The sequence below is a fragment of the Terrapene carolina genome, unplaced genomic scaffold (assembly GCF_002925995.2).
Source record: "Terrapene carolina triunguis isolate 2854851 unplaced genomic scaffold, T_m_triunguis-2.0 Scaffold88, whole genome shotgun sequence".
NCBI classification, from domain to species: domain Eukaryota; kingdom Metazoa; phylum Chordata; order Testudines; family Emydidae; genus Terrapene; species Terrapene triunguis.
The window spans coordinates 31,900,867-31,917,927 of NW_020664439.1; positions in this window are offsets into that span (position 1 = coordinate 31,900,867).

A 17,061-nucleotide genomic window follows, 5' to 3' on the forward strand; every position below is an offset into this window, starting at 1 on the left:
ACTCCAATAGACAAGAAGAAACATTTTGATTTTGCTGCTTTTACAATATATTTTGAGTACATTAATGGAGATTAAACACACAGAACTATTTCCCTTGGAAATAGCACAATCATGTTCTAGGAGATGCTGTGATAAACCCAACTGCTATTGAAATGATCAAGTTTTTCACATTCTAGCTGAGTTATCTATACTGCACAAAAGCTCTTTCATTAGGCAGGTGGAGAGGAGCCAGCCAAAGAGCCACATTAAGAAGCACCTGATTTTCACATGCAGACATTAGCTACAAACAGCTGGTGAAGTTATAGAAGTAATTACTATTCAATAAAGTCAATAGCCAAGCTGCAGAGCAAATAATTTAGTCCTGATACTTGATCAATGGAGAAGCATTTCTTCTTAAGGACTTAGGTTTGAAAGAGAAGAGATTCTTGTATACAAGAGCCATTTTTCTGTTTGCACCTGACAATGTTGAGAAAAGGAACAAAGACATCTATTGAATTGTAAAATCATAAAGAAAAAAATGTCATAGGCTTATCTTTCATGTGGTTGTCAGTGTAGAGCAAATGGAAGTTTTGGGAAAAGACCGTGAGAAACTTTCAGAGGTGGCAAGCAATCCTCCCAAAGTGGAAGAAAAAAAGTTTGACCGCAGTACTGGGTCAGAAAAAATGAGACCATCCCAAAATCATTGTCTGATCCCAAAAGACTGCATGGTAGCACACTCATTATTGCATGAATAAATTCCTATACACTCCCTATGATGCTAATGATTTTTATACCTGGTGCTGGTATGTGCACTCCATATCTCACCTATGGAATAAAAAAATGTAATTTCAATACCCAAGAAAGCAACTCATCAAGTCAATGAAATATAATTAAAAATAGGCATAAAAAAGTAAAGACCTGTTACTAACACATCTCAAATATTCCTCATTTTGATGGAATGGAACTAATTTTTGTCCAACACTTGCCTTTGTTCCACAAATCTTTGGTATCCATTCACTTTTGCAGTTGAAAATTATTCACATACAAAATAAAGGAATAAGTAGCTGAGGTTACAGAAACAATTATTTTCACTATAGGAATGAATCTTTCAGCATTTGTTTCCCATATATATTTCGACACTCATTTTGAGTCTGTGTCAGGCATTGTCTCTTGTATGAGGTCCTTGGCAGCTTGGGAAGTATGCTTGCTAGTAATTTTCTGGAAGTAGTGATAGGATTGCAGACAAAAAGGAGAAGAATTAAAACAAAAGCGGTTTGATGTCTGATGACTTTAGGAAAAATATGACATTTGTGATAAGGGTCATGTAAGTAGAGTCACACAACACATATCTGAGAAGATTTTCTTTTCTGTGCTCATTTTCAACCTGTTTCTCCTTCAGTGGGATTTCTGGGCACTCGTAGTTTTTCACAAATGTCTGAGGACCTCAAAGATTAGGGCCTTTTGCACTTTCCTATTTTGCAAGCACTGATTTTTTTTCTTATTATTTTTTTTCTCCCAAATAAGCTGTAATTAACACAGCTGGACTTAAAACTTCAATCTACAGAACACCTTATCTTCCCAAAACATTTTTGTTTGTGTACCAGTATAATCAATAAAGCTTACGCAGCTATCGGAACAATGTCAATTAACTGTTGCAAAAAAGTAGTGTTTTATAGTGTTAACAGAACTAGCAGCTATTAAAATCAGAGAACCCCAGTTTCCTCCCATACTTAAAATAGGAAATATCTGTGTTACCTGTATGGTAACAGTTGGCAAATTTTGACTTTTTCATGGCTACATGTGACTTGCAATGGAGAAATTCACATGTAGCCATGAATAGGCATTTCTAACTAAATAACTTTTACAATGGAAAATCTTTCTACTTAGGCTTTTCAAAAAGGCTTCAGTTTGGTTTTTGAGTTTGCATGCCCAAGTTTGCATCCCCAGTCAGTTGCACATACAAGTTTTATGTCCGTATGCATCTCATGGAGTATGGGTTCAGCAATGGTTATTAGCCAGGCTGGGCAGGGATGGTGTCCCTAACCTCTGTTTGCCAGAAGCTGGGAATGGGCAACAGGGGATTCATCACTTGATGATTACATGTCTTGTTCATTCCCTCTGAAGCACCTGGCATTGGCCACTGTTGGAAGACTGGATACTGGGTTGGATGGACCTTTGGTCTGACCCAGTATGGCCATTCTTATGAACAAAATGATGTTTTGTTATTACCATCTAATAATTATTTCTTAGCCATGTGCAGTACATTTTTGTTCTTATTCTAGCTCTTAATGGACGTAGGTTCATATCATAAAACCCAGAACTTCTATGACATTTGGCACTAAACACTTTTGTTAATTGTCAGAGATACCAACAAATGACTGCACATGGCAAATAAATTCACTTTGCAGTCCTAGAAGCCATCCCTCCAGAATAGGCTAGAGGAACTTTGGTGGGTAAATCCACACTGCCATTGTCCATGCTGTACATATTTGGTGGATAAATAGAGGATTTCATTGGTTTTCATCAAGCAGTATTCAAAAGAAGTAAATTCTTTTTCTTTTCTTTTCTTTTTGTAAGTCAAATTTGGGGCCTATCCCTTGACAGTGTTCCTTTACATAATTTATGCTTCCCTGGAGATTTGTTTTGTTTTACTATATTTATCACCAGTTAGGCAAAAGCTTTTTGGGAGCCCAAATCCAAAGTAAAGCAGAACATTAGGTGCTTTTAATATTATGTTCTTCAAGATTGATTCTGCTGTATAGTTGAGAACACAACGCTCGGCATAACTTGTGGACAGCCGGAGGCAGGGGGTTTTCACTTGATACATCATTCACAACTTTCTGAGTAATTCAAAACATTTCATCTAACCTTATTGTACAAACACATTAACACAAATACTTTACCTTTCTTCCCTTCTGTTTAGAAAGTTCTGTAAACTACAGTGCTACACTGCAATAAAGCACTTGTGGCTAGCCTGTGTCTGTTGACTAGGGCTCATGGGGCTCAGCCAGAGGAGGCTATAGAATTGCAGTGTAGACATTTGGGCTTGGTCTGGAGCCTGAGCACTGGGACCCTCCCGCCGCACAGGATCCCCGAGCCCGGGCTCCAGACCAAGCCCAAATATCTACACTGCAGTTTTATAGACCCACAGCCTAAGCCCTGCAAGCCGCAGTCAGCTGATGCAGACCAGTCACAGGTGTTTTATTGCAGTGTAGACACACCCAAAGTGACTTAATGCTTAAAATACAGCTGGCTTTTCCATCTAATAAGTATGCTTGGCTATTGTGTAGTATCACCTTAGCCCTATCTCAGTTGTTTAGGCACATACAATATACTGGGCAGGGATTTCATTTCTTTATATCAGAAGTGAGAAATAAAATCTTATTTTCATTCAAACCTCATTTTCCAAGCTACTCTCATAAGCTACATCAGAAACAAAACTTAGACTACACTCCCCAATAATTAAAAGGCAGAGTCAAAGATAATGAACACAGCTATTGTATGAGATTTAGATCAGCAGGCTTTTCAGTTCTATAATGGCAGCCCAAGTACCCCACTGGCATTGGAAAGTAATAGTAAATGCATGTCTTGCATAGTATTATCTTCCTCATACTGGGGATTGAAATAAATTGAGTTCCCAAGTTGTGTCGAATAACAATTTGTTGAATTTAGTATTAATTTATTAGGAGTAGGTGTTCTGTGGTGTTATTTATTTGACCACATCATTGTGCTCAGTGTTATGCAAACACAGTGGGGGAAAAATGGGCTTCATCTCAGGGAGTATACAGTCTAAATCAGAGACACAGAGACATATGATACATGGCACAGATTTGGATTTAATCTAGTTTTTCTGTATTACCTTGAAACAAAGATAATACAATGCACTTGTCTATATGAATAATAGTCATCTAAAACAGTCTAAAAACAAATATTCAGATGCACCAAAATGGTTGCTTTGGAGGTATTCATTATTGTGTTGGAACTATTACTATTTTGACTGTTGCTGCTGCCAATGTCTTATGCAATCAAATGTATAAAATCTCTCTCACACCTCTTGTTGAACTGTCCAACCTTTTGAAGATGGAGATAACATAAGGATTTTGTAATGTTTATAAAGTCAACTAGCAATTCTGCTATAGGTCAGCTTCTTCCATTAAAAAGGCAGCGATATTGAGACCATTGGTCTAATTTCCTAAAAGGGGTTAGGATGACAGAGATTCAGTGAGGCGCACAGTAAAGAGTGCATATGCCTTTATTCGAAGAGAAATGGTCTCTCATTGTTAAGGCTCAAACTTAAAGGAACAGAAGGGTTTTGTTTTAATAAAAAAAGTATATGAAAAGAATCTGAAATATTTTTCCAAACATTTTTTTCTATTTAGATTTTGTATTTGTAACTTCTTACAGATCATTTTTAAGCACACTTAAGTCCACTGAGGTATTTAATAAGACCATAACATAGCTGAAAAAGAAAACATGGCAAAGTATGTGAGTAGAACATATTTCAGTCAACCTTACGTGAGTACCGTTGGTTGTCTTTCCAATTACACATTTTCAACCTAGTCAGCCATGGCAGTGTGCGTAGGCTCTTCACCATACCTCCTGCAGCAAGCCTTCTGACCAGACACTCTCTACATATTTATTTGCATCACAATTTTTGGAGTCTCTGGCTAGAGTGCTTTCCTTTTTAAGATGTGGCAAGCATTGTTGATTGGTCTGGAGCTGTGTCCATGGAGAGTTAAGGAATCTTATCCAGGTGTATGGCAGAGAAACCTACTACAAAGGCATTTGCTGTCATGGCCCAGGTTATTTTGGCCAGATAGTGCGGGGGGGGTGGTTTTTTTGTTTTTTTTTGTTTTTTTTTTTTTAACGGTCTGGTGCTATTTCTCTTGGATATGCCCTCTTGGCTCTAAATGTTCCTGCATGGTTTACAGACTGGGAGATACCAATTAAACCGTGTGCTAGTGACAGTTAGTGGTGGGTACTTCTGGAAATGAGGCTAGATAAATTGGTCAAATTTGGGGAGGTTGGGCCTCCCAATTTATTTAGTTGTTGTTGTTGTTTTGAGGTTGGAAGTATTGAATGAAACAAGAAAAGCATTAGGGAGTGATGATGGATGTTGAGCTATGAGAGGGCTTACTCTCTCAGTATGAGCTTTGAGGTTCTTTGTTAGGTTTAAGCAAATACCCTTGTGGCCACATCATACTCCAGTATGGTGTATTGTATTGGTATGTTGGTCTCTCATTAATGGTTTGGGGGTAGATTAGTGCATGCTGCTCCCAAGTTTATCGTGCAATCCCTGCCTGACAATGAGTGTTAGCTCTTGGCTTTTGCCCACAAGCTCTTAAACTATGTCCTTTCTTCTACTATTGGTGGGTGCGTCTGCTTTTTGCTATGTCATTCACTTTAATGCTGTTATTGCAATACAGTTTTTTTTTTTTAAAGGTAGGTTGTAGAGGCGGTGTACAGATTGCAATCCAGAATAGATTTAGAAAAGAGTTGTGAAGCTGCGTGTGAAACATAATAGGAAGTAGGGTTCAGATTTCATTGTACTGAAATCCTGTGAGCTGTGCACACTAGATTTCAGACCACAATTGCAGGAAGACCACAAAATCAGTTGCTATTGTGATATTTCAGCCATTTTGATGATGACTAGGATCAGTGAAATGTTCACCATTTCAGCCAAAATATCACACATCCTCACAAGATTTCTGATTAATCTGATCTGGAACTGACCAATAGGCCCCATCTATTTGTGAATCTAATACAAAATTAATGGAGTCATCTCTGACCTCTACCTATTAATTATTATTAATCATGTTTATTATGGTAGTGCCAAAGGGCAACAAAGAATGGGTCCCCATTGGGCTAGGCACAGAACAAATACACAGTAGTAGATGGTCTCCCCCACCCCAAAGAGTTTCTTATCTAAACAGACAAGATGGACACAGGGCTGGGGAAGGAGTATGACACACAAGCTGAATGAATAATGAGAAGGACTTAAGTGCATGTTAGTTCCATGATTGTTTTTCTTTTGGTGGGGGGATTAGTTAAGAGGGGTCAGTTGAATGGGAAATAAAAAGGGGGAAGAGAGCTGAGGGAGGCAGGACAAGGGAAAAGATAAGGGAAGGTGTGGTATGAAACTGAGGTGAAGACACAATGAAGGAGAGGGTTGGAGCAAACAAGCATTTGAACACAGGCAAGCAAGTCCTGTCAAAACTGTAAAAAGTTCTGAGTGTCCAGAGGTCTCTGCTTCGCTTCTTCTGCTACTACCAGCTGGAATCTCTGGCTGGCTCCTCTCCAGTTTTTCTTCAAGGCTATATGGTGAAGGAAAGGGGAAGCACAACATGGATTCGAATGCCTCCAGAGGTTTTTCTTTTCTTTTGTTTGGGTGCAGGCATATCCCCTGCATAGTTCTGGGTCTGGGGGAAGAAGTAGTTCTGGCTGGCCCCATTTTATCACACTATACCTCTACCCCTACTGCTAAAGTATTGATTAGTTATTTATTTTTTATATTGCAGTAACACCCAAAGACCCAATCAGAGATCAGATTTCCACTGTGCTACACTCTGTAACAAATTTATAGGAAGACACTAACACTAAGATATTACAGTAATTATTGTTGTTGCGACACCTCATGTACAGTATTGTTCATAAACTGGCTTGATGGCCCAAAATTTGGCTTGCCTGACCCTTTAATGTATGTGGGAATCATTTTTAAAATAGCCCTTTTTAGTTTCAATAATTAAAGTCATTTAAAAGTTATAATTAGAAAGTATATCTGTGGCACATGAGCTGATAAAGGAAAATGTAGCTTCAGAAACTATTCTTTTCTATGAAGAGCTCCTACTGTGTCAGAAAATTAGTGTCCATCTTTTTAATTTGGCTCAGCAACAAAGGATTTCCACCTGCTCAGTTAACGCTTTTCATATTTTAATTTTTCAATCTGGATGCTTCAGTGGTGGGGGCGAGGGGGAGGGAATGGGAATGTGCTATGCTGCTTATAACAATGTTCTGATGTTGAACAGAGGAATGAAGAAAAGTTTCAAATAGAAGGAAGCCAGGGATCCATGTAAGTCCATTCCCTCTCTTAAAGTGCAGCAGCAATTGGGTGCTGTAATGTTATTTTTCCTCTAAATACAGAACTTGTCTAATTAGTCGTTAAGGATGTTTATACTAGTTATTCCTAATGGCTTGCTCTTTTCATTTGGATTTGAATTCCTTCCTGTAGCAAGAAATATTTCCTAAATCTCTTCAGTGCCCTCATCCCTTTCATCTCTTAATTATGACTCTTTGGCTTGAAAGAGCCAACGGATACATGTAAATGGACAGAGTGACAAAGATGTTTAGGTCTCTAAAGATATATGAGGTTTTCAAAAGTGCCTAGGTGCCTAACTTCCATTGATTTCAATAAGAGTTAGGTGCCTAACCACTTCTGAAAATACCACTGGATGCCTAGCTACATCTTTGCTGCCTAAATAGCTTTAAAGCCCTAAATGTCCAGCCTTAGGATTTTATATTATGCTCTATCATACTGGATAATGCAAGGGCCAAATTGTGCAGTGCAGGCATTGGCTCTCATTGGGGATATTGTGGACCCACCTCAGAATGAAGGATTATGCTTCAGCAAATAAGCAGAGAGGCAGATGCATCCTGACAAGAGAATAGGAACTGTTTGGTATCCATGTTTAATCCATTACTGTATTGGGGTAAATTTTTAAAAGTACCCATCCGTGTAAGGTATCCATGTATGGTACCTGATGCAATTTTTGTTCACACTTGATAGGACCATGGACTTCCATGTAACATACGTGCTAGAATTCAAGCTCGCAAAACAATATTTATAGGGCTCAATCTTCAGCTGGTGTAAATCAGGTGAAGTCAGTGATTTACACTAGCTGAGGATCTGTCCCATAATATTTAATTTAATCAAACAAATTATAATGAATGAGGGTTTTAAAAAAAAATCTGTATGTGGGGGGCTGTTCACCCCACCCTAGCATAGCAGAGGTTAATGAGGCTGATAAGGAGCCAGTTAACCAGATAGACCACTCCTGAGGGGAATTAGTGCCCTAAGTAATCCCTGAATGATGATGGAGCCCAGCTGAAAAGGAACAGGCATAGCTACTATAAAGCCAGGAAGCTGGCAACAGAAAAGGGTTGTAGTGAGGAAGCCTATGGTCACTCTCTAGGCATCAGAGAGGGAAGGAAGGAAGGAAACTCAGGAAGAGATTGGAAACCCTGGGGATTCAGGCCATGCAGGAAAAAGTTTACCCGGAAGGGTGGTGGTGTGGAAGCCTGAGAGAATGAAGGAAGAGGCTCAGGGAAACAGCAGCAAGGTGGGACATTGCAGATCTTGAATGCTGATTAGAGTGCCTCTGAGCTGGAACCTGGAGCAGAGTGTGGACCCAGGTTCTCCTATCAGTCGTTGTGGAAATGGCATAGTTAGGGCAGTGGATTTGAAGACTGCATGGAATGGTTTGTCCTGTGGGATTTTGATACCCCTGGAAAGGGAAAACACATAGTTACATGGCTGGAGGGCCAATCCATGAAGAGGGAGCACTCCGAGGCACAGAGAAAGAAAGGCTAAGGGGTGCATGAATGAGCGACGGGAGGGGATGTTGGACCTGGAAGGAGCTAATTCCCAGAGCAACCAGGAGGCAACACCACAGTGGTAAGTGAACCCCTTCCTGGTCTAAGATATCATATGACAAGATTCACTGCTTGGGAGAGGATTTTTAACACAAGTTTATATTGTAAATACTGGACTATGCATATACAGATAAGAAAGTGTTCACGAAGATACAACTGCTATAAATTATTGTACGTATTACCATATACTGTCTAGCTGACCCACAGTTTACTTTACAAAGGTTCAACACAACATAAATACTCAGTGTCAGAAGATTCCCTTTAAGAATACAGTAGAAACATGCTTTCCTGTTTTGTCTGTAGCTTTCCACCTTTGGAAATTATACTGTACTCCAAATAGCAATTACACAGCTTCACCGTATATATAATTAAACTGCATTCATTATAAGATTATTAGCCTATTAAAACCATCAACTTCTCACTGATAAATAATCAGTATAACTATGTGCACTTGCCTCTTGGTTATAATTAAGTAACAAATGGTACATTATTACTGTGCATCAAGATCGTTGCAGTCATTGGAAGCCATTATTATGGTAGTCAAATGCTGACTTTTTTGTTTGTTTGTTTTTTGATGCAACAATACCAGTATTAGCAAACACTGGGCAAGTGTGTGTCTGACTATAGCCATAGATGAAACCCTGATCCAGCTGTAGTAATTGATGAACTTCCCATTAACTTTAATGTGGCTGGGATTTCACCCCAAGAGTGTAGGAAGATGATTCAAAGAGCCTACCCATTCAATTACTCCTCACTCATAGGAGCTGGGCACAATAGTAATCCATGTGCTGGGAGAAAAGTAAAGAGGCTCATCACAAATCATCACAAAGGGGACAGGCATAGAGAAGGAGAAAGCAGGGCCTTGAAACCACTCTTCCTACATCAGCCTGGAGAACTGGATGGTTATGAAAGAACAAGATCCACCAACCCAATGGATGATGCAGCATGCACATTCCACAAGGGTGCCTGGTGGCTTTAAAGTGAATTCTGAAGCACAGTCCCTCTCAGCACCTGGCTTCAATCCAAGCTGAGTTGTAAATTACAGTGGGTCATCGTTTTTACCATACTTAAATGTTACAAGTGTGAATTCAAAAGCAGCCAGAGTTGGTCTCTTCTCCCACTGAAGTCAATGGTTAAATTCCAACCCTGCTATAAAACTGACATTCTTGAGAGAGGGGCATGATTAATCTTTACAGCACTATAGATGCCAATAGGCTATGGGCAATATGTATAGCTTAATGGGTAACAACTGTTCAACAGATGATATCAACTAATGTAACTGCAAACTCTTCAGGTCTGCTACAGATTACAGCTAATTGGCTAGACTTAGGGTGACCAGATGTCCCGTTTTTAAAGGGACTTTTTCTTATATAGGCATCTATTACCCCCCATGCCCTGTCCCATTTTTTCACAGTTGCTATTTGGTCACCCTACCTAGACTGTTTCAAGATTTTTGTTGTAATAACTGATCAGAGGAAGTTGATTGCATTTGGAAAAGGAAAATCCTTTAAAAGTTTAAGATACTTCCATACTGTGAAATTGTTCCACTCAGATCCCAGTCCTGGAACCTATTCCATGCATGGCGGACCCTTACTCTGAATGGGGCTTCATGTAGATATAAATTCCATGGAGTAGATGGTATGGAGTAGATGGTATGGAGTGGAGACTCAGGGCACTCAAGCACCCCATCAAGGTGGTGTCGTACACACTGCCCGTCCAATACACTGTGTACTGCCTCCTAGGAAACAAAACACTTAAGACTCTAGCTAATGAAGTCCCCAAATGAGGGAAGCCAGTCTGGCAAAAGCTGATTGATGTAGCGGAAAGTCATACAAGAGCTGCCTTGACTGAAAAGGATAAATCTGTTGTATTGCAGACATCAGTGTCAATGTGTCTAGAAAGGAAGATTTCTGTGGAGTCAGAGGAAGTCAATAAAGTCATAATTAAGAAACTGTCTGCTGGCTCTTCTTTACCAGCCACACACCATTCATTTGCTTCACTGCAGCTATTCAATAGGTGACAACATTAAACATGCACCAAATGAAATAGGTGGAGGATGAACATTTGTACATCTTAGAGCAGACATTTAAATACTTAATTTTTGTTTGTGTTCCGTCTGCAGAGTGTAAGGAGGATTCCTGTCAGAGTTAAGTAATTCTGGTATAATGAGAACACTGTTTCATACTTAATGGCCTCGCCTTGAGGTTTCCATTTAGACTGGCAAGATTTATGCCCTTTGTTGGGGAATAGTGATTGGAATTCCTTGACGATTAACACATTGCCAGTCCTGGGGGTTAAGATAAGATGACTATTTAGGTATTTTTTGAGAAACTGTAGAAGGCTGAGTCAAATTTTTCTGCTTGTGTAACTCCATTGCTGGAGTTATACCAACAGAGGATTTGGACCATTGAATTTATACTGGAAGTGAGATTACTTGGAGTATGTAGTACCGTAAATTTGTTCTCTGAATATCTGGTAACTAATGACAAGGAACTAGACATGGATTTGTTTAGTGTACTTGCATGGTAGGAAGATGAAGTGGCTCAGGAAGAATAGTGAATTTTTGTGTAAGTTGAAAAAGTTAAGCTTTGCTGGGTTTTCTCTATGAACTAAACTCTGCAACAGGAATGAACTACTGGATTTCATCCCATAAGTCAGTAAAAATATGGTCTCTAAAGTAGGTAAAAAGAGTATATTCATTTCAACACTGGTTGAAATTGGATCATGCCTGTCTATTGGTTAACACAAGGAAACACTGGATCATGTTAATAAGAAAACCAGCATTATTTCTAACCTCTCTGACTTCTGAGTCTCAAATTTGTTTGGTTTTTTTGTTGTGTTGATTTTGGGGGGGGGGGGGTAAGAAAGGTGTTTGCGGAAACTTTCCAGACAATTGATTGTCAAATCAAACAAAAATAACCTTCATTCATTTATTTCTCTGTGCTAATCTGTTTTATTTCCCTTCCTTTTCCCTCATAGCAACAGTTTGGCAAGTTGTCATTTTTAGTAATGTAAACCTCCATCTGAATTATTATTTTTGTGTTTGTCAATGTTTATTATATTTATAAGGTGGACACAAAAACATTTGTAAACAGGAGCCACGTTGCTGCTTTTCTACGTCATTGGAAAGCTAGTCTTTGACAGGGTTACTGGTTTAGTGGATGGGGGGGGGGAAGCAGTAAATGTAATATCTTTGATTTTTAGTAAGGCTTTTGACAGTCTCACGTGACATTCTCACAAGCAAACTAGGGAAAGGGTCAACATGAAATTACTATAAGATGAGTGCACAGCTGGTTGAAAGACCATACTCTGAGTAATTCTCAATGGTTCACCATTAAACTGGAAGGGCATATCGAGCGGGGGTCCCACAGGGATCAGTCCTGGGTCTGTAACTAGTCAATATTTTCTTTAATTATTTTGATAACGGAGTATATGCTTATAAAATTTAATTGACACCAAGCATTTTGGTTATAAGCACTATGAGGATAGGATTAGAGTTCAAATTGGAGAATTAGTTTGAATTCAGCAAGATGAGATTCAATAAAGACAAGTGTGAAGTACTTCAGAAGGAAAAATCAAATGTAGACTTACAAAATAGGGAATAAATGGCACAGTGGTAGTACTACTGAAAGGATCTGGGATTAATAGTGGATCACATATTGAAAGTGTAATGCAATTGCAAAAAATACTAATTGTTCGGGGCATATTCACAGGAGTGTTGTCTGTAATACATGAGAGGTAGTTGTCCCACCCTACTTGGCACTGGTGAGGCCACAGTTGGAATACTGTGTCCAGTTCTGGACATCAAACTTCAGGAAAAATGCAGACAAATAGGAGGGAGTCCAGGGGAGATCAACAAAATGTTAAAAGGTTAAGAAAACTAGGCATGTTTGGTCTTAATCTATGGCAAGTGAGATTTAGATTATATAGTAGGAGAAACTTTCTAACTGTAAGGGTAGTTAAACTCTGGAGTAGGCTTCCAAGGATGTTGTGGAATTCCCATCATTGGAGGTGTCTAAGAACAGGTTGAATATACACCTCTCAGGAATGGTCCAGTTTTACTTGGTTCTGCCTCAGCACAGGGAGCTGACCTCAACTTCTCAAGGTCTCTTCCAGCCCTTCATTTCTATGAATCAGAGAGCAATAGCTCTCTGAACTTAGAAATAGTTAACAACATCTCATCCCAATAAGACAGCAAATGCCTCTGGAAATCTGTCAAATACTGTCTGGAAATCAATAAAATGTTTTCTGCCCTCTGTTTATAATAAGATGCTGTAACAAGATAAGATCATGTGAACTATAGTGACCTCTCATCAGTGTTTAAAAATACCGTATGAACACTATCACTAACAATAGAGGCACTGTGGCCTAGAGCACTAGACTGAGACTTAGGCTAGGTCTACACTACGGGGGGGGGGGGGGACCTAAGATGTGCAACTTCAGCTACACGAATAGCATAGCTGAAGTTGCGTATTTTAGGTCGACTTACCTGTCTGTGAGGACGGCGGCGAGTCGACCGCTGCTGCTCCCCCGTTGACTCCGCTTCTGCCTCTCGCTGTGGTGGCATTCCGGAGTCGACGGCAGAGAGATCGGGGATCATTTTATCGCGTCTAGTGTAGACGCGATAAATCTATCCCCGATAGATCAATCACTACCCGCCAATCTGGCGGGTAGTGAAGACGTGCCCTCAGGAAAGTTAAGTTCTATTCCTGGATCTGCTGAGTGACTTTGGGCAAAGTTGATTTGCCTCTCTGTGCCTGAGTTTCCCCTTCTTAAAGTGGGAATAATGACAGTACCCTCCTTTGCAGAGTGCTCTGAGGTCTATTGATAAGAGCTAAATAGTATTAATATTTAAACATCTATTATGGTAAAACCTGAAATAATCATTTCCATATTTTAAACCTTCAATTTGAAATCCTATTCCACAAGAAGTTGATCATTTTAGGGTAATAAAAATGCAAAGTCAGCCTTCTTTCATCTTGTACTAATAAACTATATTTTATGGGTGACTTAGTTTTTATGATGTGACTGTACCAAAACATTAGTCATGAAGCACAGAAGAGGCCATCTGGTGACCCTCAAACCAACAGTGGAGTTGGGGCGGGGTGGGGGGGGAGCTTCCAAGATTGCAACAGAGAATTTGGGGATGATGCAAAGCTGCCTATGGAAACACTTGTTTGTAGATGAACTCAGGTCACAAAATTTGGCTTTGGATTGTGAAACCGCAAAGCCTGTAGGTGTTCTCAGTTTTGGGGCTTGGTATGATCCATTATAAAAATGGATCAGGATCTGAGTTCATATTGCTTAGGGACTGTGATTTTTAGCTATTATGGCAAATCCTAAAATATACAGAATTCCTTCCCTCCACCCCCGAGTTCATGGGTGAGATCCTGACCTCACTGAAGTCAAAGGACATTTTCCAGTGTCTTCAATGGGGCCTAGGATTCACTCCATCTGTTTTTGAATGTAGTGTTTGGGCTTTGGCTCATTACTACATGAAATACAGCCATCTGATTCTACCACAGCTATTAAACATAACATTTTTCTCCCACTAGTTGGCAGTTGGGATTTTTGCTATATCCATTAAATATATCTGTACCTCTACTACATTTACAATTCAACTCACTTCTTAAACAAATACCTGTTAAAAGAATAAACCTGTCAGAAAAAGCGGCTTCTTGTGCACAAAAAAATATAAATTACAGTATGCCAAAAGAACAGACCTGCAATAAATTTTCTATTCTGCCCCTAAAATTACACAAAATAATGTAGTGGAACTCTATTAAACAAAATAAATCTGTTGAATCAATGACTTCTCAGGGTGATATACAGATGTATATAAACCATAAGAGAAATAGCATGCAGAGCTTGAATAGAAAGGGAAAAATATAAATTAAAATAAATAGAAGCCAATTGCAAATAAAATTACTCACCTCCACAGCAGAAAGTGTAGCTAAAGAAATCAACAGTATATTTGGAATAAGTTTAAATACTCATAGTAACAAACATAAGGAAAAGCGTAAATACCAGCAGACAACAAAATACAGGTTATTGCTTGATGCATGTAATTTTCATCCTACAACTGCAGTTGACTTGGTGTAAGTACATGGGTCCACCGATGCAGTAGCAGCTGTAGGAGAGAAGCCATCTATTTAAATGATGAATTCTAATATACAGGCAGAGGACTGGGCATCCAGGTGTTATTAGGACATGATACAGAAGGTGGTGAGCTCCTTCTGAGAGATTCTTTTATCACCTTTCGGATCAGGCCCATCATAGCCGCTGACTTCCCCTCTACCCAGGGGCTGCTCTATTCCTGCACCCACTCCACCCCTTCCCCGGTCCCACCTCTTCCTGCCCCTGCTCCTTTTAAATTTTAAAATGTACTCTTGGAGTTTCTGCATCAGATTGCAAACAGAGGAATTCTCATCTTGCCCAAATGCAGCAGAGGAATGAGAGACATTCATTCAAGGGAAGCACATAATTAGGCAAACTGGTCAAAAGGACCTCACCTTATTACATTTTTTTTTTTTTAAACAAGGTGACATTTGAAAAACCTCTGGATGGGACCTTACTTTATCATAACCCAATATCCAAGTTGAAACTTAGTTGCTAGGAAGTTTGTTTTAAAACTGTGATCCAGAAGGTCCCTAAAAGGGAGGCCAGTTAAAGTCCTAGATCACCTTATGTTGACTATAAGGCAGGCATTTGAGATTTCCCCAACAATTACTGGCCTTATTTTATAACAATATTGCATAGAGGCAAAATTCTGCTCACATTACTCCAAACCACTGGCTTAATGGAAGTTTTGTGCTAGCAAGGCAAGCAGGATTTGGCCTGAATATATGGTGGTGACAATATAATGATTAGTGTGGAAGCAATGTGACATGAACTGTTGTAGTCACAAATGGATTTTGATCCAGCACTAAAAAGAGAGCCAGATTCTCAGATGGCATAAATTGAAATAGCTCCACTGAAGTCAGTGTAGCTCCACTGATTTATATCGGCTCAGAATATGTATATTATGGGTAAAGCTGGTTGGAAGTTTTCTGAAGGAATAATGTTCCATTAGAAAATGCGGACTTCACAAAACGGAAATGTTTCTGAGAAACGTATCGACTTTTGTCAAAATGTTCAATGGGAAATTATATAAATGTTTTGTTTCCACTTTATTATTTCCACTTTTATGTTGGGATAAAACCAAATTTTGAAATCTTGGGATTTCTTATGGGTTGGGAATTCTATTTTTTTTAAATATCTAATTGTGAGATTAATAGACTATAAAGCAGAATGGTATTAATGTATATGTAGCTGATGGATTCATTTTAAAATCCACTTGAGAATTTATACCTCTTTTCAATGTCAGGGGCTTTACAACTAAAAAGTTGCTTTAAAAGTTCCTGCATGGCTACTGCTGCTATGCAATTGCTCCTATTCCTCTACTTCTCTTGTAGAAATCATGTGGGAGAATTCATGAATCCAGCCACTCCCACTAGAAGGAGGACTGGAGATTTTACTCTCTCATACTGTAAATAGCCCTGCTCAGAGTGAGATGTTTGATCTCCCTACTGCTGTTGGGAGGTTTGATTTTATTTAATTTTCTCTATTTGGCTGCCTCCTAGTCTAGGATTAATGTATGTGGGTAATAGACAGGGCTTGTCTCGTTTTACTATAGACCCAACCTTGGAACAAATGTTTTTAATGTTTACTGATTTCTTCAGGAAGATAAGGATGTTTTTTTCAAAATCTCACTTGATTTTGGGCCAGATTTCCCTTCTCCACAGTCATATTTTATGGTACTGGCCTCCACTGTTAGTCCCACTGAGATCAAAGGAGTGTTGCCAGGGTCAACTATGGATCCACATGAGTAAGAATCTGACTCCTAGTAAATATGTAGAATAGCTATCCTCTTTATTTGCTTCTCATATTTGTGAGAATATTTATTGATTTGCATTCTTGAGAGATCAATAACCAAATACTAGAACCATCTCTCTACTTATATTGTCCTTACCCTCAACACAAACTGTCTCTCTTGTAGCATCTCAATATGCATCCTTTTTTTTTTTTACAAGACTCCATAATCCCTTATCAATAATGTCCCTGTGCCTCTTATTACATTTTGTATATCCCTTCAGTAAACTCCTGGTGTTTTAAATCCCCAATCATTTTTCTCATTCAACCGTGTCTGTTGTTTCAATATTTTCATACTTCTGTTCAACAATATGTAACTCCCATTCAGCAATTTTACTGTATAAGATGTGCAGCTTTTCTCTTAGCTCTCCTTTGATTTATATTCTCACTAGAGGTATCTCCTACTGAACATTGTTAACCAGTGGATAAATTACCTTAGGATTTAGGCAGCAACATCTAAATCTCTTTCCACCTTCATTATATATATAAATAAAATATGGTCATGTAATTTTCCATATTATC